A 24873-nucleotide genomic window follows, 5' to 3' on the forward strand; every position below is an offset into this window, starting at 1 on the left:
ATCTGAGGGACAGACTTAAAACATAATTATCAACCAGGGACAGCTGTAAATTTGTAACAATATATGAGAATCACCAACTGATTTTCAAAAGAAATGTACAGAACTTAACATCCTGCTCAGATTTAATGAGTTCCAGCCCATTCCAGAGCTAGGTTGTGACTCCACACAGAAAACTGAGTAAGTAGCAGTGCAGGCCAAAGTAGTAATTATGGCTCCAAAAAATGAAACAAAAAAGCATGTGTAAGAGTCTCCAAGCCCTTCCAAAATTATTTTTGCAGTAGCAGTTTATGAGAAAAATATGAGAAGGCATCAAGACATCTTAAGGTATTTAAGTTCCCAGGTCTCATTTACTGATAAGGCTCCTGTAGACTGTCAGACATTTCTCTGGGTACACTTAAGATACTTAACAGTGAGGATAAATCCCTTTATTAACCATATTTAAAGAACCATATTATGATTTCCAGGCAAGCTTAAAATGTACATCACTTACTCTTTCTTCCCGGGCTTTCTCAGTATTTCTGACACGTGAATAGCTGGTGGATCCACATTTGATGAAGCTAGCACGCTCCTACATTACATAGGAGAGGAAAGGGAATCATCCCCAGACATCACTCCAGTCCTGTAAAATCAATCAGATTTTTAACAATTAAGAATACCTGGACCAAATAACCCTTATTGGCAGGGATTTTGTTTTTTTGTTTTTAAATCAGTGTTCCTATTGCACTTCTAATGCATTAGAGTCATAGCTGGCTATGGAATATGACTCTAAAGTAGACTGGTACCACTTTTGCAGTACCAGCAGCTAAAATCAACAAGAACTTGAAGAGCTCACAAATGAATGTAGCCCTCCATGGCAATGCAGCGTTTCAGCAGCTCCAGCTCAGCTCACTCCAGGGCAGCTGCATGCCACTGCCCCCATGCCAGAAGCCTGCAAGTCCCCACAGGACCCCAGGGCAGCAGTGAGAGCCATTGTAGCAGGGTATTTTCCTCTTCTTCATCTTCAAGAGCTGCAAAAACAACAGGCCAGGCATCTTTGCCAGCTTTCCCCTTTGTGACAGATGACACTGGTCTGCTTGTGCTCACTCTAAGGCTTTACAGGTAATAACCCAGCTCTGGAAGTTACCAATTAATTCACTGCAGCTGCTCTGCCCTCTTCACTTGCTAGCAACTAAGCCTGGTAAATGTGTGGGTTGTTGGGCTAAGGAGTGCAGGACTCTGAGGTGTGAGGAAGGATATGCTATTTCCTCAATTTTTCCTCTACTCAGCTCAAGGTACAACTCTCCAGAAAGTCAACACATAAAAAAACCAAATATTCCTTCAGAAGCATGCCAAGTGCCTATTATATAAAGAACAGCACACATGTGAGCAGGAATGACATTACTGCCACTGAAGTGATTTACATGTTCCAGAGCTCTGGTAGGGCTGCTGCTGCTGCATTCACCATGTCCACATGTCTCTAGCTTCCCTGGACAGTCTCCAGGACAGCATCATTCCTGGGACCCTCTGGAACACACTGCTGTCTGCCTGCACACCCTAGCATGAAAAGGGGCCTGCCCAGCTGTCCTGGGCTCACAGGACAAGACCTCTAGTTACTTTAAAAGGTTTTCACCCTCAGATTTTCAGATTTCAGTCTTACATTCAGGAGGCATTACAACTGGTCACAGAAATACAAGAAAACAGAAGCAATTAATAGTCTTGGCTTTCAGCAGATCAAGAAATTCACCTATCTAAATAGTAACAATATACCAATACCTGTTTATGTGCTGCCATTCCTTCATGGAGTGAGATGCTTCTGAGGCATTGAAAACATTTTTCCCACCACAGAGGTCCAACCCTTCTGTTAAATCACTCAGCATCATCCCTACCCCTGCAATAACTACCATCCCTTTCCTGAGAGGGCACCTAAGGAGCCTTTTAAAAAACATTTCAGCTTGTCTTCTAGCTGACCCACATGATTGTCATTAATGGGTGATCAAGGCCTGAGGCACAATCATCTGTTGCCTAATTACCAGCAGCTCAGTCTAGGAAAACAGGTCAGGACATCCCTTTGCCCCAGCATGCTCTACCCAGTGTATGAGCATGGAAATGTCATGACCATCACTGTGGGCTTTGGGACAGGCGCAGGAATTTCTCTGGCAGTTTGCTACGGAGTTTAGATCAGCACAGAGTCAAAAAGCAAAGAGAGAAGGCAAAGAAGGCCCGTGCTTAACCCTGGCTTTGTAATCTGACACGGATATACCCAGTTCAGTATCAACCTCCCCAGACAATTCCCCAATTTGCCACGCTGCATTCAGGGCAAACCAGAAGTCTGCAAAGAAGGCTCTACATATACTCTCCCATTTTAAGGGGTCTTTGCTGTGCCAGGACTGGACAGAGAGCTGTGTAAACCCCTTAGTTTGAGGCCTGATCCCCACATCAGGGTCGGTTTGCTCACTGGGCATGGGATGCAAGCATGGAGCAGGATGTGAGCATGGAGCAAGACTCTGCCCTGCGCCAGCCCGACCTGCATGCTGCAACAAGCGACAGGCAGCCATCACAGAGGAGCATACACTCCAAAGCCTCTGGCTGCCTTTGGATACAGCAGATGTAGCTGGTCAGCAGGCTGATCAGCAGTATTTGGCACATGGTCTCCCAAAGCTGGAGTGAAACCACAGAGCAATGCTAGGAATATATGAGTTGTCAGCACCGCAGCAGGAGAGAAAGAGACAGCGATGAATGGAGGCCTCTCAGCTGGTTAAGTCCGTGTCTGCAAGCACAACTCCTGCCAGAGAACAGACCAATATGGGCATGGAGAATGGGACATGAGGGGTTGGGCAGCTCAGTCAAGGACATGCAGTGAGTTGGTGGCACAGCTGGCCCAGGAATAATATGATGGAAGGCATGTAAGTATCCTGGATTCGAGTCCCCTCTCCTTGTCCCCACAAAAAAACAGCCCCTGTGGCCATAGCATGCCTTTTCTCAGTTTGCTTTCTCTGATCCTCATTGTAAGACCGAGCCCTGGCTTCCAAAATGCAGTGTCTCTGCTAAGCAGATCCCATGCCCTCTTTGCCTGGTGCCTCACAAAACTCCACGTGCCAGAACACCATGCTCGGCATGTCCTGCTGCCACAGAAGTTGCTGCCGTCAGTGCTGTCTGTCATTCAGCACGAGCAGCAAGCGCTGGTAGGCTTGTGGCAAGCAAGGGAAGGGAAAACAAAGCAGGCTGAAGTGGCAGAGCAAGCCCCTCTGGGAAGAGGACTCTTTCTTTCTTTGGGATGTGACATGCGGCACTGGCTGCAGCATGTTTTGGAATTAGCAAAGGCCATGCCAAAATCGGAGGGCCACTCATCACCCCAGAGTGGATTCTTGCAACTAATATTCTCATTATCCTTTTCTTTTTCCCCTTTTTCTTCATTTTTTGGGGAAGCAGACTTAATGACGCATGGCCTAAATTGAGCCAAGTCACTCCTGGCATGATCTGACACCTCCTAGAGCTCCCCTGTCTGAGATGCCATCACATCTTCTGAACAGAAATGCAGCCCATGGACTGTCCCACTTTCTGCTCTTGTGTTACGTAACTCTTCTGTACCCAGAATCTATCTGCAGGTTCTCCTGCAGGTACACAGTACCAAGATGTTTTGTGTCTCCTTTGCCTCGCCCATAGCATCATTTTGGATGTGTGGGTCCTTCTCCAGAAGACGGATGAAGCACTAACACACATTGGACATTAATGCTGGAGCAGGCCTGGACCCTTGTCAGGGGATGCTGTGGGCACCAGGGGCTGGTAGGGGTACAAGAGGCAACCAGGGAAATCCATAGCCAAGGCATGCATGGCAAGCTAAGAGTTACGATTGTGCTGGTCCTTGGTCAGGCAGTCCTTGAGTCACAAACTGCTGGCCACTGAACTAAAGCTGTGCACAAGTGACATGGTCTGCTGGCCCATCCTCCAGCTGCATCCGTGGGAGCTGTGCAGAGACAGCAGAGACAGCTCGGACACCGAGCTAGGTGGAATGCCTCCCTCAGTGAGGAAGGAGGGACTGGGGCCAGCATTTTTCCAGCCTCTTCTTGTTCCAGACAGGTGTCTTATCCCCTGGGGGCCCTGGGAAGCAGGGGAACTTTGTAGTGCTGCCAGGGGCCCAGTCCTGCCAGCAGGAGACAGGGGAGAGCGTGCCCCTGCACACGTGTTCCTGCTGCACTGTGCATCCCCCGGGCAGCCAGGGATGCAGCTCCTGCAGCCCTGGCTGCCTGCTGGCAGGAGGATAATGTGGATGTGTAACACTAATGACTGGCTGGGGCAATTTATCAAAGCTCTTTTGAGGCAGCTCATGTCCTGTGAAGACAAAAGAGAGACTCAAGACATTAGATCACCCAACTTAGGCCCTGGCCCAAATTTTGAAATAAAGTTTCATCCAAGTGAGAAGAGTAATGGAATGACATAACTCTGTGCATGCACACACATGTGTGATCCAGGCAACCTCCCTTTGCTTCAAAGTACTACCTCTCACAGGGCATCTCGCCGTCCAGCAGGGTTAGGCACATTTGGGCGCTTCAGGATTTGCCTCAGCCATTGGGGTGTTTTATGAAGCAGAATCAGTCAAATTTAAGATACAGCCCTGAGCTATTGGCCTCGTCCTTCCCCTGTTTACACAGGGGGCTGGCAGCCTGAGCAGAGAGGCCAGGGATGGAAAGGACCATGGAGAATGTACCTGCCAGACAGCTTTCGAGTCACTGCTGAGCACATTTAACACTGCAGCATTTAGAAAGACCCGTGTGGCGCATACAGGCTGGTAGGGACATATAGAGCAGTTTTCTGACCTGCTAGCAGGCACAGTGCCAGTGCTTTTATATAAAGTTAGTTAGTTAGTTAGTTAGTTAGTTAGTTAGTTAGTTAGTTAGTTAGTTAGTTAGCTAGTTAGTTAGTTAGTTAGTTAGTTAGTTAGTTAGTCAGTGAGGCTACTTATTTACTTGCCTGTCCCACTTCTGAACAGGATCTTCTTCTGACTAGTCATTTGCAATAACCCTGAAAGTCAGGAAATGGCACGTTCCCACGCTGCAGACTGATCATGACATCACACCGACTGATAGGAAACACTCCCTGCCCTGCCAGCACACACAGATCAGCCCATTCAGGCTCATCTGGACAACAAGGACCCTCCCAGGTCACACACTCACTGCAGCCCTGACCAAGGAGACCTGGTAGTGTTTTGCACAGATATGCATTTCTATGCCATGGACAAAAGCAATTGCAGGTTGCATGGCCTCAGCATCACCAGCAAAGGCTCCTGCTTCCCCTCCTGCCCCCAAGGGAAAAGACACAGAGGTAGAGAACTTCATTTATCAGTCAACTTGTGCTGAAAAATCCCATATCCTCCCTGGTGGGGGAGCAGGGACAAAGACAGCACAAGGTGAGTCAGAAAAGAGTTCTATATGGATGATGGAAATAGTCTGGAGAGACTTTCACTGGTGAGGTTGTTGTTCTGAAGCTGGACCTTAACAAGCATAGTCGCCACAGAGCACTTATTTCATGGCCTAGAGTTGGTTGTTCGGCTATTCAGGTAGCAGCTGTTTGCACTACTAAAAATTCCACTAGCAACCCTGGCCATCTTAGTAGAGACACCATGGATTTAATTGGAAAGGGCACCATACATTTTCTCCTTTTGTCAGCCTAGATGATCTGCCTCGACCAGGCCTGAGGCATATTGATGGAAAAGCTGCAGCCACCCTACTCCGCACCTAAGAGTCGCTGGAGTGATGAAAGCAATGCATCAGTGATTGGTCTCAGGGAAGTATTTGTTTAAATGGTAAAGGATTCCCAGAAAATTATTAGCTAAAATCTGCTGAACTGCTGGCAGCTTGATTTATCTCCCTGTTTAGAAAACTATATTTAGAAAATAAAAGAGATTTATATTTTTTTAAAAATTAAATTAGATCTGCTATGTCAAAATACTGGAACTGAGGGCTTTGAGTAGCAAATTCTTGCTAGTGCTTTTTTATAATTACAAAATATGGCCATTTTTTGTAAAAAAATCTCCTTCCCTAGTAAACCTGGAAGACTACTCCTCAAAGGAGCCTTGCTGTGGTAACAGTGAGAGTTAATATGTTTTTTCACTAGAGATTTATGTGAAGTAAGCTTCAGACTCACATTGCCTTATCTTTTGCAGTGTGTCCTACTCCGATGTCTATCTGGTCTTCCAGCTATGGGGCAAGACTTCACCTTTGGAAAATAAACTGAAAATAGAGAATTGGGAGGCTAGTTTCAGAAGATTTTCTGAAGTTTTTGCCTCCCCTTCTTTCCTCACCTACCAAACAGCAACTTTCATGTTAATCCCAAAATGGCAATATGCCTCTGAGTCTTGATCAAGTCTCTGTATAAGGAAGTGGCTAGGATTTCATTTTAGAGAGTAAAGTTTTGAATTAATAAAATTTTCATACTTTATTGCCATAACAAGGGAGCCTGGACCTAAAAGGCATTCAGTGCTTGCTACTGTTTGACTTCAGCAGTCAAAATATGAACATAAATATCACATCTATAACAGACATTTTGCTCTACTAGAAGCTGCTCATCTTTACCCAGGATTTTACAGTCATCCTGCACTTCTGTCCCAGTTAGCTATACTTTCAGTACTTTTCCCTATAAAAATATATTACTATCATATATATAATTATAATGAAGCACATGGATCTAGTCTGTCTATATCAGACCATGTATATATTTAGTACCATATTCACATACTGTACATAAATATTGTTTTGTTTAGAAATGTAATATATAAATACACTACATTGTGTTGCTCTTTCAGTCATGAGTACACAGAACTGCAGCTGTAGAAATATGGGGAATAAAAGTCAATATTATGATGTGTCATCACTTTTTTTTTTCCTGTTTATCCAATAACTCACAGTGTCAGAAAGGTTATAAGGCATCCTCAGCTGTTAGTGTGAATTCACAAAGTTCCTGCTGTACACATAGACTTCACTTACACTTGTTCTTGCCTTGAGTTCTTGGAAATGTAGTGGTCAAGGATCTGAGCAAGATGGCTGAGAATTTTCTCTCTACAGAAGTAGCCCATAGCATCCAGGGCACTGCCTGGACCCAGAGCTTGCCTTAGAAATCAGTGGAATGAGTAGACTCCTCGCCTGGCACCCCCCATTTTCTGACAAGTCTTCCCCAGCCACTTCAGCCCCCAGCCCTGGTCACCCACCTCTTCCACCAGCATCCATCAGTCACCTCAGGACACCCCCCCTGCTGCAAAGCACCTCCTAGGGCACCAGCACTACCACAATCCCTCTTTTTCAAGCCCAAAATTTGGGCAGGTACAGGGAAGTTGCATTGTTACCACACATGGCATGGGCAAGGGTCACTCTGGGCATCAGGTGCAGACCAGGGCCAGGGTGGAAAGCTTCCCCCTCTGGTAAATTTGCACCCTTAGCCTAAAGGCACAGCCTGCATCCCTCATGTTTATAGTTGCTCCACACAGTGATGGTGGAAAAGAATGTCTGTGGATTTGCTTCTGACTTAGATCACTCCAGCTACAGAGGCTGTTTCTGGGGCGATCTGCCTACGTGTGATGCGGAGAAGCTGAGCCTGGGTATATGCTTTGTGTTCCCATGCTAGAGGTGCAAGCCCCAAAATAATGTTTAGAGAGCATCTGTCCTCGACACTGAGCTGAGGCTAGTTATTAACCTTCAGTCCAGTCTTAGTGGTATGTTCTACCTTGGGGCAATTAATGGGCACAACACACCCTAAGGGAAGAAAACAGCAGAGAAAAGGGCTTAATTTTACCGTAAAACTAAGCCAGACAAAGCCAACACTGTTCCTCTGAAGGAGGAACATGATCTTATGGATGATATAACCATTGAGACAAGCACTCTTAGGAAGATAACAACTTTGTGCCAATTCTATTTTTCTGGGTTCTTTCGGGTTTTTTTCCTTCAGTCATGTCTTGCCTTTCCAAATGCTGAGGGCTGAGCTGAGCAGAACCCAGCAGTAATTAACACACAGCATCAAGCTCTGCTTTCAAGATGAAGGTGAGGAAACAGGCTAGCTATTATGCAGAGAGCACAGAGACAAGAGTCACACTAATGAAGACAGGAAGGATGAGGAGATCAGACTCAGAAAAGTGAATAAAAAGCATCAGGCTGAAACTCAACAGCAATTTTATTCTTGTTTATTCTGAAACCAAAATTGGGATAAAAAACATGTTTACAATGAATGACACCCCTGCTGCAGCCCAGCAGTGCTCATGTGCAGAACTGATAGCAGGGCTAGAATTAGTCACCAGCAAAATAAGAAGCTGCAATGGATGGTAGAGCCTCACAGACCCTGCTCAAAGCAAACCCCCTCAAGAAAGGGCAGAGGCATCACGTCCCAGACTGGGAGCTCTCCTTGAGCCTTATTTTCAATAAAATGTAAGAACAGTAAAAATCAGGACAGCAATTTGTGTGTTCAGCTTTTCATTCTGGACAGCAATATCACAGAGCAGTGACCAGCAACCCCAGCCATAAAATACAACCTAAAAGGGAACTTTTTTCCTTTCTACTTTTTCCTCAGCTTAGACACCTACACAGAGAAATCGCTTATCTCCCAAGCTCCCTCTGCCCCAGCAAGCAAGAGCTGGCATTTCTTCTGTAGGCATTGAGGTCCTGATCTTGCTCCCAGCAAAGTCAAAGGCAAAATTCTCATTGTATAAAGGATCACAACTAATTTCCTGCAAGTTCAGTGAAGTTGTTCGAGTCAGTTCCCAAAACAAGCCAATGCATTTTAAAAACCACAGTTGGGGTTCTACTGTATGACAACGTGACCCCAGAGAGGGTAGAAATTGCTTTGAGGTGAGTGCTCACAGCTATTGTTTTAGGCTGCTGACTCAGGCGGACAAGGCTGCTTTGTTTCGCATCTGAAAGGACTTTTTTATTTGTTTCAGGACCACACAGGCTAGAAATGGCTTGGAGTTGTTGGTTTGTGGGTGGAAGGAGGAGTGGGAGGTTTCCTCCATCAACACAAATAGTGGGGAAAATCAGAGTACGTGAGAAGTAGTTTTCCAGTGTCTCAGGAAGGTGAAGGCAATCAGGGCTCTTGCCAGGGCAACAAGGCTGGAAACCAGGGTTCCAGGGTGGCAGGTGCAGCTGGCAAACTGTCCCTAGGGCAGCTGGGTAGTGGGAGTGACCTTCTGGAGAAGGTGGGAATCACATCAGAGGGCACTGCACAGGAAAATGCTGGGGACAGCCAAGCCTGGAGAGGAAACCGGGGCTGCAGTAGGCGTCGTGCAATTCCTCTGAGCCACTAATAAATGCCAAAGAGGAAGGGAGTTGAGTCAGAATGCTGATTAAGGGCCCCCCTGCTCCCTGGAGGGCGGAGGAGGGAGTCTAATGATGCACCCTTGGTCTGTGAAGGTCTAGAAAGCTGGTGGCTGGTGAGGTCAAAGCCATAGTGTGCCACTGGCACAGCCCATGCCATTCTTTCTCCAAGACCCCTTGGCACATGACCACCAGCAATTCCCATGGAAACAGGGAATGGTCAGTTTACAGCAGGCACAACTGCAAACATTGAGGGAGCTGTTGTCCGAGTCAGTTTGACCAGCCCTGAATTAGCCCCTTCTTAAACACATGCAGAAATAAAATAAGCCTATCACTTTCCTATCAGCAATTTATGGAACATTAGAGTCTGGATTGGCAAAAGTCCCACTTTGGTGAGAGCAAGACAGGGTGGTCACGTGGCACTTTGTGTACAATTACTTTTAATTCGGCTCAGTTACCAGTGAACTATAATATCTGCGAGAATTTTTAAATTGATCATTTTGTCAGTTTTTCTCCTTACACTTGGTCTGCCTCAGACACTTGTCACCAATTTTATTTAATTAGCACCACAATTGTATTAACACTACTTTTTTTTTTTAATTTAATTATGCTCCTGCAGTACCCCAGCTTGTTTTGTGCAATTAGCGCTCTACTTTCATACAAATTAATCTCCCTGGAGAACAGCATCGAAAATAGAGAAAAGAAGAGACCTCATTTAATGAAAATAACAACATCAACTGACTATATATGTATATAGTCCTCATATGTTGCCAAACACACAATTTGAGATTTTTACCTCCCATACATATGAAATAATCAAGCAGTTTTCTCTGCAGTGAATTGAGTAATTTAATTTTGTCAAGAGCTATCTGTCCTGGTTGTAGCACAGAGAGTTAACTCTGTCTTCTGCTCTATCAGGCAATTTAATCTAAAGAGGACAAGAGGAAGACTAGTTCCTGTGTCTGGTAAACATTTGCTTTATCAGGGAATGTAAGAGTGCCTCTAACAGCCCTTTCTCACTTTAACTGCAGCCACAGAGAATTTGAGCCGAATGTAGGGTATTTAAAGCCTCTGACTGCTCAGTCTCCATGATGGTCTTTCCATGCTGAAGTTTATTTAGTGTTTTGACTGCCCTCCACATAAATGGACATGAACCTGAACCACTAATTTGTATTCCATCTTGCTTATACAGGGAACAGCAAAACAGCTAATTCCTGAGGAGTGGAAGAAGTGAAACAGACCAACTTCACTCATTATCCATCCTTGTGCCATGGTAACCAGAAGTGAGCAACATGGCTCAGGAGACAGTATTATCCCCAGCTATTTGCTTCAAACTTTTTTAGTGACTTTTATATTAATTTGCCATTCCCTGCACTTGAAAGTGTTTCATCAGACAGAAAAACTTGTGGAAAGCCTGTGTGAGAGAAGAGTACAGGGCCAAAGAGATGTTCACGCACGTACACAATCAAGTGGGTGGAATGGGATGAGATGGGATAATTTATCTGGACTACCACAGCTGAGAGACCAGCAGAGTTTGTGGGAACAGTCTGCAATGCCAGTGTAATGGGAAAATGGTGACCAGCTGGGCAGCACCCATTCAGCACAACTCAAAAGCTATTTCTGAGTTTTATGAAAAAATCAGAGAAATTGGACCTAGGGTGGACACTTGACACCATCACCAAAATCACCAGTAAAACCAAGATATGATGCATTTTTACATGTATTCACCAGCTGCATTTCATAGCAGTTGATACCCTTGCCACTGCCCTCAAAGACAGCATAGCAGCAAACTCTTCCAGCCCCCCCAAATCTGGCAGGGTGGCAGAGTCACCTCATTGTGAGAAACAACTGCTCACTTTGAAAATTTAAAAAGGTTTATTAAACCTTAACAAAAATACAACAAAAAGGACTACATAAGGAAAATTCACAGCGCTGGGAATCATGGATACCACATGGCTGGTTCATCTTCAAGATGGATGCTCAGTCTTTTATACCCCTGGGGGTTGCATCAGCCACCCTGGCCCCTCCCAAAGTCTGTCAGTCAGCTCCTCTTTGCCATTTATCAGTGGAAACTGCTTTCTTGTAACTTGATGGGAGGTCAGGTGTTGCCATGCCGCACCCCCTAAGCAAGCAGCTTTTCCATTCCCAATTGCCCCAGGTAAGGGACACATGTGCACATCTTCTCTCTACCTGTCCTAGACAACCCAGGCTGTCTGATGGCAACAATACAGGGTGGGGAAAGGGAACTATGGGGTGAACAGAGGACATCTAAACTATAAAAACATAACTATACATCACTAAAGCTTTTCTTCATATTCACACAATAGTTATATTTTAGTTGCGAGAGCCAATCATTTCATTATCCATCTATAACATCATCTTCAGGCATCCCTCTTAGAGATGCCTATTCCTGGAGCCTCAGCTTATGACACGATGAACTGAGGGCCCACAGAGCGATCCAAGCAGGCTTGGCTGAAAGCTTTGTGGTAAAAAAGAGAGGGAGGAATTTGTGCCTGAAGCATGTTCCCTCACACACCTTTCAGCCCTGAAGCCATGGTGCTTTTCTGCCAGCCTTCAGCCAGATGTGTTTGAGGAATCTCATTTTTAGTAGCTGTAAGAGGCTTCTCCTGCAAATGTTATCTGAAGTCACGGAGGAGTGGAAATAACTGCAGAGAAAGGGACTTTGGGCTCCTCAGATATTATCCCAAAACATTTTTGTCCAGTGCCTGGTATGGTACTAGAAATTTTGCACAAAGATGTATATACCATTTGATCAGAAATACTACAAAAATACCCTTGCTATTATGGCTTTTTTGCTTGCTCAAACTGTGATGGAGAACAGATACATTGAGAAAAAAAGGCACAAATGGAAAGCTGGTAAAAAAACGTGGGGATGAGTCAATCAGCTACACAGAACTGAGAAGAGATCAAAGACTATATCAATGATTAACAGGAGTATATCAGGGGTTTTGGGTTTTCAAAGCTTACTCTCAGCCAGCTTAAAGTGAAATGTGATGTGCTACAGCCTTCTGTTGTGTTTTAGAGCAAAAGAAGGTCCTGCTTAACATACATCAGCAAACTACAGGCTCGGTATTTCTTTTCACATCTGCCCTCTTGTAACTTTACACTTTAGACAGTCAAACAGGCCATTTTGAGCATCTGATAAGCCTGCCCTAACCGAATCAAATTAACCGGCAAAGAAATGAAAGCCCAAGACTTGCCTGGACATCTTCTGTGCTGTGAGACAGATGGACATTAAAACACTGCCAGAGTGACACTTGACTTCATTCCATTGCCACTAGCCTGTTTTTTGTTGGTTTGGCATTTTTCGGTTTTAGGTATATAAAACAGAAGGAAATAGTTTACTTGGTGACAGAGGAGTTTAAAAAGGTAGGGAGACTTAGAGTCTTGTGGAAAAGCAACCAGAAGTTCAGCGAAAGCCTCCCTCACCATCCCATGATACTCGCTGGAGGAGACAGAAGCTGTGAAGAGCTTGGAAAGAGCAAGCTTTGAGATATACCAGCGCTGCTCAAACATGGATGAGCTGTGGGGTCTCCAGCACAGTCCTTACATGGGAGTTGCCTTGTGCCTGTGGCAGAGGCAGAGGGGCTGTTGGCTGCCCACCTTGGGCAGAGACCTGCATTTCTGAGCTATTCCTATGGGCTGCAGAAGCAGGACATGTCTTCATGTAGGAAATCAGGAATGCTTTAAGTCCACTTTTTCCTTTGCGCTCCTCACAGGCTATGCTGCAATCTGACCTTAAATCAGTTGCCAGTCCTTCTGTCTCTATGACATCCATGATCTCTGACATGGGCAGCTTCTCCCCCTGTTTAACCATCCTCTCCCAGCCTGCAGCAGGTTTTCCAGCATGTGTGTGTTAAAAAGGCTTGTGCAGGTCTTTTCTGCTCCTGGCCAAGGTACAAACAAAGAACCCATTTCGTGGGGCCAGTGTGAAACAAGTCCCGTGTTTCCTACTGCAGCAGTGTTGTCTTTCTAAACCTTGTTACCTGGTATGTGTGAGTGGTCCAGGGAAGGGCAGAATGCCTGTGTAAAACTGGCAGAGCCAGCGTTCCTAGGAAAACCTGGCACCTTCAGAGGTTCCTTGGTAATGACTCTACACCTTCTCCTATTTACGTCTTCGGGGCAGAACTCGTAAGGATGACAGTGCCAGCTCTGCCCTCCCCCGGGATATTTGGTGGAGGAGAGGTGGGATTTCATTCCTCTCCCCTGCTTGCCAAGCTGAGAAGGAGCATATTACCCCTGCGTTCCAGGCAGCTTGCTTCCCCAGGTCTTCCTGAGGGCACCATGAGCACAAAAGGCTCTGGCTAAGCGTCGCAGTTAAACTGTAATTATTCCCATGGGACAATCCATAAGGGCCTCATCTATCCTGGCCATCTGCCTTGGTCACAGCCAGCAATGCTCTCAGCAGCAGCAGAGGACTTCATGCACAGACACAGCCGTGCCAGGGCACCATCCGCACCTCAGTGGCTCCTCCGGCCAGGACAAGCTGTCGGGTTTGGAATTCCGTGTCGGGGATGCTGGTGTTCCTTACGTGTTATCGCAGCCCCTTCTTCCCCGGCCCTGACCCTGGCAGGTGTTTGTGCTTCTGATTTCTGGGGAGGTTGTTTTGGATCAAAATTCTGTGACCAGGAGGCTTCTGCCACCCTCACAGGGCTGGCATTCCACGGCTCGGGCACGAGCCTGGGTGATACCTCCAGCTACAGCGTTCTCCTTAGCACATTAAAGCCCCACTGGCTAAAACTCCCTTGTTAGCACTTGCTGCACGGAGCAGTTGATCACTTCAGCAGCAGAACAAGTTACTTTGGAAATTAATGACACGCTCGTTCAGCTTTGTCCTTTCTATTTGTTAACTAGTTCCTTCTGCAAATAATAAATACGGAGGGGGGAAAAAAACCCAACCCTATTCTCCAGAACACCACTGTGAGGAGACAGGATTAGAATGACATCAAGTGGCTTTCAGCGTGACTTTGTGCAGTGTCAGGGTAGACATTCATGCTGCAACACAATTATTCAGTCAATCCCACTCCCTGTGAAGTCAATGGATACTGTGCCAGGGACTTCAAAGGAAGAAGGATCATGCCCTCCTGTGCATTTTAGGGCTTTAACAGAGGTTGCTAAAAGCAGTTTTTAAACAAAGTAATCCCATTTACTTTTCAGAGAAGCATACAGAAACACTAGACTTGCTAGCTGCTAAGGGAATTCCATTTTTTTCCACTTAATTGTGCTCCTAAGCAAAACAAGAAAGAAAACTAAGATCTTTTTTTAATCTTCTGCAAAAAGAAAATTTAAAAAACCACAAAGCTCAGTTTGGATCAATGAAAACCTTGTTTTCCAGTAACATCAAAACATACTTTTTTGGTTTGAGTATCTGCTTTGTGAGAGATTATGCTTTGTCACAGAGCATGAAAAATGAGAATTTCAGTGATATTTTAGTTAAATGGGACACCAGAATGATCCAGTCTGACAAGGTCTGTAAGGAATGTCTGGACCACATTGCAAACTTTTCATTCTGATGTGTTTTATTTGTAACTGAAATCCATAATTAATCGTTTTTTCATTTCCTGATGGAGAAAAAAAATTAATCTTTTGAGTAATTCTAACCCTCATCTAGAAACTCACAACTTGCCTTAAGGGAATGTTTATAAAGAATTAATAAATGACCAACAGATACTACAGGCTTGCTACAGACATGAATATTAGATATTATAAATGCTCATATGCACACAGGTGTTACAGAAATTGAGAGAAGCCAGTTGACCTCCTGTCCTCTATAGTAATTGATTAACCATATACCAGCCCATCTGTTTATTCTGTCCTGACCATGGGCCCAGCTTACTCTATTGATAAAACCTACCCCTCACATAAAGAGAGGCTATTTATATGAGAATTACTTTGCATCAGCACCCAGCATGACATTTCAGATGTGAAGGCCAGCCTCCACAAAGGCTTTCATTGGATCACTGAAAGGTTTGGATCGGAAGGGACCTTAAAATCCATCTATTTCCAACACCCCACAGCCATGGGGGCCATCCAGGGTAAAATGCCCTGTGTGAGATGCCAAGTGCAGTACCAGGAGGTGTTCATACCCCTGCTCACATCGGGCTGGGCATGGCGCTGGAGGAGATGACAAATGCAAAAGGGATGGGAGCAATGGAGAGATTTATGCACTGCCAGGTCAGGAGGCTGGTAGTTCTCACATTGTCTAACTTAATGTACTGTTTAAAGGCCACTGCTTGAGCTTCATCTGTGAGATGCAGAGCTCTGATGAGAACCTGGGACATTGTAATTTATGTACTTCCAATACAAAAGCCAGCTCCTCTCAAACCCCCTTTCAGATACTTCTCTCACAAAAATGGAAACAAAAGATGATTGCAAAGCCTGGGAAGCTGTCAGGGCTCTGCTGTTCAGAACAGCCATTTCCTACCCAGCAAGAAAAAGAGAGCCAGAGAGGGAGGGCGGCAGAGATAACACACAGCACAATTTACTGCCCCAAAACAACCTCCTCGACTAAAGGCACAACTGTAATCATTGGTGTGAAAATACACTCCCTGCTAACATGTGAGTGTGATTTATAGCGTGGTTTCATTCCCAGCAAAAGGGTTTTGGCAGTCAGGAACACTAGGCACATCAGCTCCGGGCTGCAGCGCGTGGGGCTGTGTGCAGGTTAGAGGGGCATCTCACTGAAAGAGAGCTGCTTTCTCCTGACACTGCACAGCAACAGCATTTCAAAATGCATCCCAGTCAAACACAATTGTAATTACGATAACAGCAATGATGGACAGTGCGCTGAAGTAGTTTTAATTTTTGAGATGTCCCAATGAATACTTCTGATTTACAGAAATCTTAAGACACTTATTGTATTAGTTCTGTTTCCTCAGTTAAGTAAAATCAGCTTTAAATCACTCTTCCCCAAGAGAGGAAAATGGAAAGCATAGGTGGTGTTAGAGAAACTCAAATTTTAGCGAAATCAGTTTAAATTAACACTTAAATTTTACCACAAATATCTGTTAACTTTCAAATTTAAATACCAAAGGCATAAAGGTGGGTGTCTTGAGAAGGGATTGCAATGCATGCAAAGCTTAGGAAAGAGTACCTAGCCAGATCTAATTCTACCAGACTTCAGCATTCCTAACCCAGACTCTGGCTGCTTCAGCATTTTCTCTGGAATTCCTTTTTGCTGATTTTCAGGTGCTCTTCTGCTGACCTGTGATCCCTCTGCAGGCTCTGTGCATCTATTGCTGGCACTGGCATCACACTAGTAGAGATGGGATGGATTGAGGTTCCCCTGCTGGAGAACTTTAAAGCCCTCCTCACCATCTTGGCAAGCCTGTGGCCAAAGTTGCCCCTCCCCTTCCCTGACAGATGGACCCCATCAGCCCCCATTAGCCCCCTGGTCTAAGAGGCAAACCCCTGGCACCTTTCCTGTAAGCATTTGTTGATTCACCAGATTCAACTGGCCCTTTCAAACCCTTTCCCTTTTACTGGGAGGACCAATGAAGAAACTATCTGTGCTTCAGAGTCCTTTATGTCACAGTACCATGAGCTGTCAGAGCTCTTCATGACATTTCATAGGCAGGTGTCTATACTTTTGCAAAAGCAATATGGCTCAGGTCAGTAAAAATAAAGCCACTACTCATAGCTTCATTTAATGATATGTTGGTGTTTTAACAGAGTGAGGAAAAATTTGCACAGAATAAAACAGTAAGTAAAGGGCTAGGTGGAGCTCCATATCCTAATTCTCAGTAGTCCATACGTAAGTCTCCATGTATTCCCCTACAAAGATCTGTTGTATCCAAATCAGCTCCTGCTCTGGCTAGTTGTCTGACTCCTATTTTCCTGCAAATTTTTTCTCAGTTTTTTGTGAAAGGGGAAACTGAGATTCAGAAAGACAAAGAAAGGGAAAAAGAGCCTTGCCCAAATTCCAAGGTTGCACTCCAAAGAATAGATGGCATGCTTCCAGTCCTAGTGGACACAAACCTTATAAAAATGATCCATACAAGCTATTTCAGAGTTTTAATGACTGACCTCTACTGTTATTGTTAGTATGGAAACTATTTTAGTGCCACAGGTAAGTAACAGCAGTGGCCCTGAAGTGCAGCATTAAGAGGTATCAAGCCAAATTTGCTAAGACTGTGCAAGGAGTAGAGCCATAGCTCCATACCATACCAGATTCTGGACCAGTGTTCCCCATTCAGCTTGTTGCCTGTCTCTAGCTGTTTCCTGCACAGATACAGCCATGTGTCATTTACCCTGAAAGTACTTTTCTTCTGTTGATCCATTTATCATTTGTCTTTCTTCATGAAAATATAAGGTGATTTGGTAATTCACAACTACTATTAGAAACAGGTAATCATACTGAATGAGCGAATTAATGGTTTACTTGATGTTAAGACATAATTTGCTACTTCCTCATCTATGTCATGGGAAAAGCTTCAGAGATGCCTAGAAGGTTAAATTCCCTCATCAGTGGCAAAGATAAAAAAAAAAAAAGCTACTTACGTTTGAAGGTCTGGGACATAGAGGAGGAAATGATAAAGTTGGGTCACCATCCAGGGTCAGCTGCACTTCAAATGTGGAGAGCTCAGATAGATGTGTGCCATGTTGGTTCTGCAGGCAGCTGGCAGGTGAGGGAGGAAGAAGATACCTGTATGGCACGGCCGGGCTCCAAGAAGATCCTGATGCTTTCCTGCATCATTGGGAAGAATCAAAGAGCCAAACACCAAAGTGAGCACATACTGAGGAGAGGTTAACTGTGGCCATCAAAGATGAGTGATTACATGGACATGCCTGTTTCAAATCAACGAGGTATTTATTAGCTTCTACAGTTCTTTAAAGAAATGGTTGCAGAAAATGATGGAATTGCTTTAAAAAACCCAAAAAATCAAAGCAGCATTTTGTCTTCTGAATGAGACCATATAAAGCAGGGAGGAATAGACAGATACCTGCTCGTGAACAAAAAACTTCACTGAAGGTCTCAATGGACTCAAGAAAAAAGTGCTGACAAGAGCCCAGTGGCGTATAAAATGTGTGCCATTCAAGACACCCAGATTGTTCTTCTTTTGGAGAACATTTAGCTCTTCTAAGGAGCCTTCAAAGTAGAAAGTAGAAAAAAAAAAAACCCTGCTACCATGGCTCCTTAAAAAACATCCCTTGCATGATGCCAGCTAACTGTGGTGGGCATGGCAGCAGTTGGACACCATCTCAACCATGCTGATCTCCCATGCAGCCAGGGAAACCAAATCCTCCAGGGGCTGCTCACAGAAGGAACAGGGCCTCTTCTTCCTGCTCACCAGTAAATTGATGCCTGCTGTTGGGAAGGCAGTGGGTGACTTACTAGAGGGTGAACCAGTCATTTACTCAATCCTGCTGTGCTGCATAGGAGAGCAATGCTTATGTGTTTATACAAATGAAAGCTGCACTGCCTTGGATTGCTGCCGAAAATGAGGAAGATATTTCCACTCAACCTTTTAGACTAACTTTCTTTTAATGTTTTAATTCTGTTTGATGACTTAGTCCAGCCTGCGATTTCATGTTCCTGGAGGTACTGTAAAAGTATAAAATAAAAAGACAGGCCCTATCTCAAGGAGTTTACAGTCTAAACACAAGTCAAAACGAGAACAGATGAACAGACTAAGTAGGGAGCACGGCTGAGATTAACCAGGGATAAGATACAATAGAGGAAGAAGTGGGGATAAAAGACTCAGCCCGATGAAACCCATACATAAGTTGGAGGAAGATAAGAAGGTCCTCCAAAGGACATGCTGAAGGAGATTAAAGAGGTAGGAGGAGAGGCAGGAAATGATACACCATGGAAGCCAAAGCAGAAGAAGTTTTCCAGAGGAGCAGCACTGACTGTCTCGACTGGGGCACGTTTTTCAGTGAAAGTTCAGGGGTATCTTTTGCTGCAAGCCATCAACGGGAAAGGGATTGTTGGTTTTGGGGTTTGGTTTTATTTTACTTTTACAGGGGTAGGGCTTGAGAGATTCCCTACAGCATACCCTCTTTATAATCCTTTTGGGATTAAATAACTCCAGACACATTTCCCCGAGGGCTGGATCCCCTTTCAGTTTGGCAGGCTGGATAGGCAGCTGCAACCTCTCCCTGAAGAGGGAGAGGATGTTAACTATCTCCCTGCCACAGATTCCATGGCATGCCTGACTTCCCTTAGCCTGGGATCAACCTGAATTTTACTTCTAGGCCATCTTTGTCATGCAGAACAGCAGAGGGGTGTGCCATCATCCTGTGACAAGACAAGGATCCAGAAGGCGTATCCAGATAGGAAGCAGGGGAGCAAATGGCCAATGGAACCTGATTTCCAAAAGGCCAAGCTGAATGCTGCAACCATGGCTGCTCCATAGAGAGTCAGAAAGGGAAAAAGAACAGGCAAAATATGTGTGTAGATGAACATTTCCTTCTGTAATATACGTATATTCAGGACATTTAGACTGTACTAAATCTCTGGGGAAATGAGGCCTGTTTCCCTGGGATGTGGAAGAGAACAGAGGAATCTTCTCTTCTGCCCTGATAAGACAAAGAAACCATGAGAATGGGAAGCCGTACCATCTAATCAGATATGGAAGCTTATCAATTTACCCCAAATTGCAAGTGTCCTGTTTGGGATGCTCTGCTGCATGGCACGAGTGCAGTCCAATCCCATGGATTTCACAGTATATGTCACAATGAGTCAATCTGGAGGAAGTGCATTGAAAGCTGAACTTCCTCAGCTCAGAGATAGTCAGATTTATTTCTCTATTAAAAAAGAAATCTTCTGCTTGCTTCAGTGAGGAGAAATCCAGTCTAACCCAAGTTAAAATCTCCTCTGTATTATTTTAGTCTTTCTGTTAGCAGCTTTGTTTTATGTCTCCTTCCAAGAAGCTCCATTCTTACAACATGCCCACTATTAAGTGGGTAGCTGGCAATGAACCTGTCCAGTACCTGCTAGGAGAAGGCAAACGTGACAAACCAGCAGTGGTGATACATTTCATTTCGCAGGGATGCGATGGGTAGTGGAGCAAGAAATCACCTACCAAGGCAGCAAGGGAGAATTGGAAAATGAGCCTTGTGCTCCTTCAACATGATACCTTGAGGGGAGTAGCTGGGATAAATAATTTACGCGAGTCACTAAACTTCGTTAGTTGAAGAATAAGTAAGCACTGGTAAAATCTGACCAGACCCTGCTCTTTGTTGGTTTCATTTGGAGAGCTCACAGTACTGGAAAACAACGGAGCAGAAGGCATGTTTTTCTGATCTGAACTGGAATGTCCTCACATGGGGACTCATGTCTTTCTCCATTCTCAAGCCAAGCTCCCATGCAGTGTGTGTGGGAACTCAGCTATCGCTGCTTCCCCTTTACTGCCAAGATGGGGGGAACCATCTGCAAGTCTACAAAAAACTTAATTTAAGGAAATAAATGTTTCAGCAATACCAGCCATGCTGTGTGAGGTGTCACGTGCACATGGCCCAGCACATCAGTCATTTGACTGATGTTCCCCTTATGGAATGCATGGAAAGTCAGCATGAGCCTCACACATCTGAAGCCATGGGGCTGTAGCTTCCTCCTGGTCCAGCCATGCTGACCAAAAAGGCTAGGCTTGCCTTCCAGGGAGAGGTTTTCACCAGCCCAGCTGATTCTGTCTGATGTGCATTTGGGAGTCAGCACTGAGCCAAGAGGGAGAAAAGCACTGCATGGGAGAAAGGACAGGCTGCATAGGGTAGTACAGGTGGACAGTGCAGTCTCTATGGCACCCAAAGAGGACAGATGCCCGCAGCTCAATACATCTGGTTTGATGTGTCACAACATGAGTGCTCAAGGCCACAGTGCAGCCTTACTGCAACAGGGCATGCGCAGCCCTGCTCCATGTTACCGAATCTCTGCAAATAGCACAGTCTTGATGGAAATGGCAGATATATCTGTTTATCCTCTGTAGGCACAGAGTAAATCTAATTAAACCTGAAGGCTTCCAAAGTGCCATTTAGGGAAATTGGTGAAATGTATTAAATTAGACTCCCCCCATTTTCCTGTGGTTTTGGCCTCCCCATCTGAGGGACAGGATTTTAGAGCACATAAACTGACGGAAAGTTCCTCAATCTCCAAGGAAAGATGGGAGAACGAGTGGTCTGTTCACATTTTCCCATAAGTATCACAGTAGCAGTCTGTGAGGAAAGAGTTTATTTTAGGAAGAGCTATTTTGAAAACTAAAGTGTCACATCCTGGCTGGCTCTTCTCATGGTGTTACTATAATCATCCAGTTATGACAAGCTTAATGCAGAAAAAGCAACCTTTTTTTTTTCTTCTTTCTTTTTTAGGGAAAAGAAACAATGTAGCTAGCATATTTTTGGACAAAGGCTGTCATTTTGTTTCTTTTTTGGTACTCTCTTTACTTTTCCCTGTCATCTAAACCTATTTATAAAGCACCAGACACTAGATCTAGGAACTCTCTGTCCTTTTTGATGCAGAAGTCCATGCTGGCAGCTCTGCCTAGCCCTGCACACTTGAGAGGATTTTCTGAGTCTAGCACAGCAAGAGCTTTTCTGGTTGGCACGTGCTCTCCTGAATTCCCCTGCTTTCACCCAGCTGTGGCTAGGAGTAGGAAACCACGGCTTAGGAGAGCTCAACATCTCCACTGTACAAGTTAGCATTTTTCAGTGTTGAATGGATGCATCCAAAGATCAAAATCACCCCACAGGTACCTGTCACCTTCCCCAAGGCAGCACAGCTAGGTGGGCAGATGTCTTGCTGTGCAGTCTGAGCTGGAGGAGCAGAGTCTCAGCTCAGCAGGCATTGGAGCTGGGATGTGACCAGGCTGGCTGCTCCTGCTACTGCCACACGCAGCAGCGGCCAGATCTTACACCTCCGTCCTCTGCTCTGCTCTAGCTGAAGGCCAGAGTAGCTCAGAGCACAACTTAAATACTGGGTGCTTTCATGAAATAAAATTATTTTCGCAGCTGGAGTTGAAGCACAGGGGCTCATTCTGACTTAAACTGTATTTTCTATGGAGCAGACAGACAAACAAGGCAAACACAGACTGTGTCTCTTCTTGCACTTAAGTAGCCCCTGCTTTGAATTCAAAGGGCATAAGTAGGAAATTGATATACTTTCTAATTTATTGGAGAGAAGATAACTCTCGGAAAACCAAGGAGACTGCTCTCAATTTATGGGAAGCGGGCGCTTTTAAACACTGAATGAGAGAATGTTGAAAGAGTCCTGCCTATAGAGCTTCATACATTTAATATTCAGAAGACTCACAGGAGATGCTAAAGTGCCCTCAGCTCAGAAAATTAATAAAATATTATCTCATGAGTGAACTTCAAAAGCTTTGGCAGTTCCATTCATTCCACTTCAGATAAGCAGCCAAAATATTGCAATATCCTGCTAACCTGATGTGAAACATCCAGCTTTCCTTGGCCAGTAACATTAATCTGGAAATGTGTGAACAATCTTTATTATTAAATATTTAGCCATTTCATCTGCTGTGTTTTGTCTCCCTATGCATGGATCCAGTAATTCCTGTTTCTAAAGGTGGATCTAGGGCCAGATACTCAGCAGGGCTTTGATGAAACAGCAGGGGTCTGAAGACACAGGATTTAAAGACTGCTTTTGTCAAAACTTGCAGCTCTGTATTTAAGGGGGGGGCTATCCAGAGATATCTCTCTCTTGGACCAGAGAACCACACTTGGCTGGTGGATAAAATGACCAATTCTGCAAAAGACGTGGCAAGAGGACACCATCTGAGAAGAGGACACTTTGGAGAGAGCCTACACTTTGGTGGCTTTGTGTTCCCAGAAGCAGCTTGGACAGCCTTGAAGCTGGGCTCTCAGTAATTTTACTCTCCCTCTGCAGTTTTGAGTTGGTTTATTTTTGTTTTCCTCAGACTCCTCTTGCCATAATAAATGATGAGTGATGCTAGAATGTAAGTTATTGGTACAGGCTGAACCTTTTGATTTTGAGCCATCAGACGCCCTGAGGCCAATACGTGCCAACAAGTTGGGTTCATGTTCCACAGCACTGAGGCCTGATGCTTGCTGAAGATGCAGGGGAAGGGGGTGGGAACTAACACTGAGATCCAAAATTCACCTGATGCCTGTGGGAGTCAAAATGTACTAAAGTTTCTCTCTTCCCTGCTGCAGTAGAAACTCACCCAACCAGCAGTGGGATGACACATCTCAACAGCCTACATGAAGGGTGTGCATCAAGAATAGTGTGGCAGTAGGATGAGGGCAATGATTGTCCCCTGTACTCAGCACTGGTGAGGCCACACCTCAAATCCTGTGTTCAGTTTTGGGCCACTCCAGGAAAGCCACTGAGGTGCTGGACTGTGTCCAGAGGATGGAAAGGGTGAAGGGTGAAGGGTGAGGAGCACAAGTCTGGTGAGGAATGGCTGAGGGAGCTGGAGTTGTTTAGCCTGGAGAAAAGGAGGCTCAGGGAGACCTTATCACTCTCTACAACTGCCTCAAAGGAGGGTGCAGCCACGTAGGGGTTGGTCTCTTCTCCCAGGCAACCTGCGACAGGACAAGAGGACATGGCCTCATGCTGTGCCAGGGGAAGTTCAGGCTAGACATCAGGAGGACTTTCTTCATGGAAAGGGTAGCTTAACATTGGAAGGGACTGCCCAGGGAGGTGGTGGAGTCACCATCCCTGGAGATGTTCAAGAAAAAACTGTCACTTAGTGGTCTAGTTGGCAAGGCAGAGAGCAAAGTTTCATCTTGATGACCTCAGAGGTCTTTTTCAACATGATTCTATGATCCTGTGATCACCATTGAATGACAGTGTTACTCTGATAGCATAATCCCAGACAGAGAGAGCCTGTGTTCCTCACCTCCTCTATGTCCTGGATGCCACTTCCCAGCAAACATAAGGGATGGCTACTTCCCTCCAATTTCTGCTGGAAAAGAATACAGTCTAAAACACCGGTGAAGACGTTTACAGAAATTCCACTGTCCGTGACTGGATGCTGCTTGGAAACAGTGATCCATTTCTATACCACCAGTTCAACAAGAGGCAGTAACAGCTGAAAACCAGCATAATCACAGGGCTGTCTGGTTATCCACATGGCATCAGTTGTCTCTGTTAGCCCAAATATTCACTTCGCTCCAGCCCAGACTGACACTCTCATCAGTGTAGTCTACAGACAGAACAAAAATTTAATCCCTCCAGGATCCGATTCTCCTCTCATCTCTGCTGCCGGTCCCTCCGCACGAGGAAGGGAGCCCAGGGGAAGCTTTATTAGTCTGTCGATGAACTTAAAATGATAGCACTTGCAGTACTGTCAATCCAGCACAAGTAATGAGTTAAATATATATATGTATATAGATATATTTTTATATATATTTATATTTAATTGCCAATTCATCAGTAATTCCTGACAGATGGAATCCTTGCATTTCAGGTCAACTTGACATCACCAGCACTCAAAGGTCCAAGTGAGCATTGCCAAATTTAATGAGCTGCAGTAACCATGTCTCCACATTATTGGACTAATTACTAGCTTCTGAAAAGAAAAGAAAAGAAAAGAAAAGAAAAGAAAAGAAAAGAAAAGAAAAGAAAAGAAAAGAAAAGAAAAGAAAAGAAAAGAAAAGAAAA

General features: G+C 44.9%; 1 long non-coding RNA gene across 2 annotated transcripts in view; it reads right to left on the reverse strand.

Moving 5' to 3' along the window:
* Positions 1–225: 225 nt before the first annotated feature.
* LOC119698130 overlaps positions 226–24873 on the reverse strand; it is a 68905-nt gene continuing 44257 nt past the window's right edge. For both annotated transcript variants that reach the window (XR_005256069.1, XR_005256070.1), the window contains 2 exons: positions 17793–17979; positions 226–619 (listed from right to left, as the gene is read on the reverse strand). This is a non-coding gene — a long non-coding RNA (uncharacterized LOC119698130). The remainder of the gene's footprint in view (positions 620–17792; positions 17980–24873) is intronic.

Source organism: Motacilla alba, chromosome 2 (assembly GCF_015832195.1).
Source record: "Motacilla alba alba isolate MOTALB_02 chromosome 2, Motacilla_alba_V1.0_pri, whole genome shotgun sequence".
In the NCBI taxonomy this organism is placed as follows: Eukaryota; Metazoa; Chordata; class Aves; order Passeriformes; family Motacillidae; genus Motacilla; species Motacilla alba.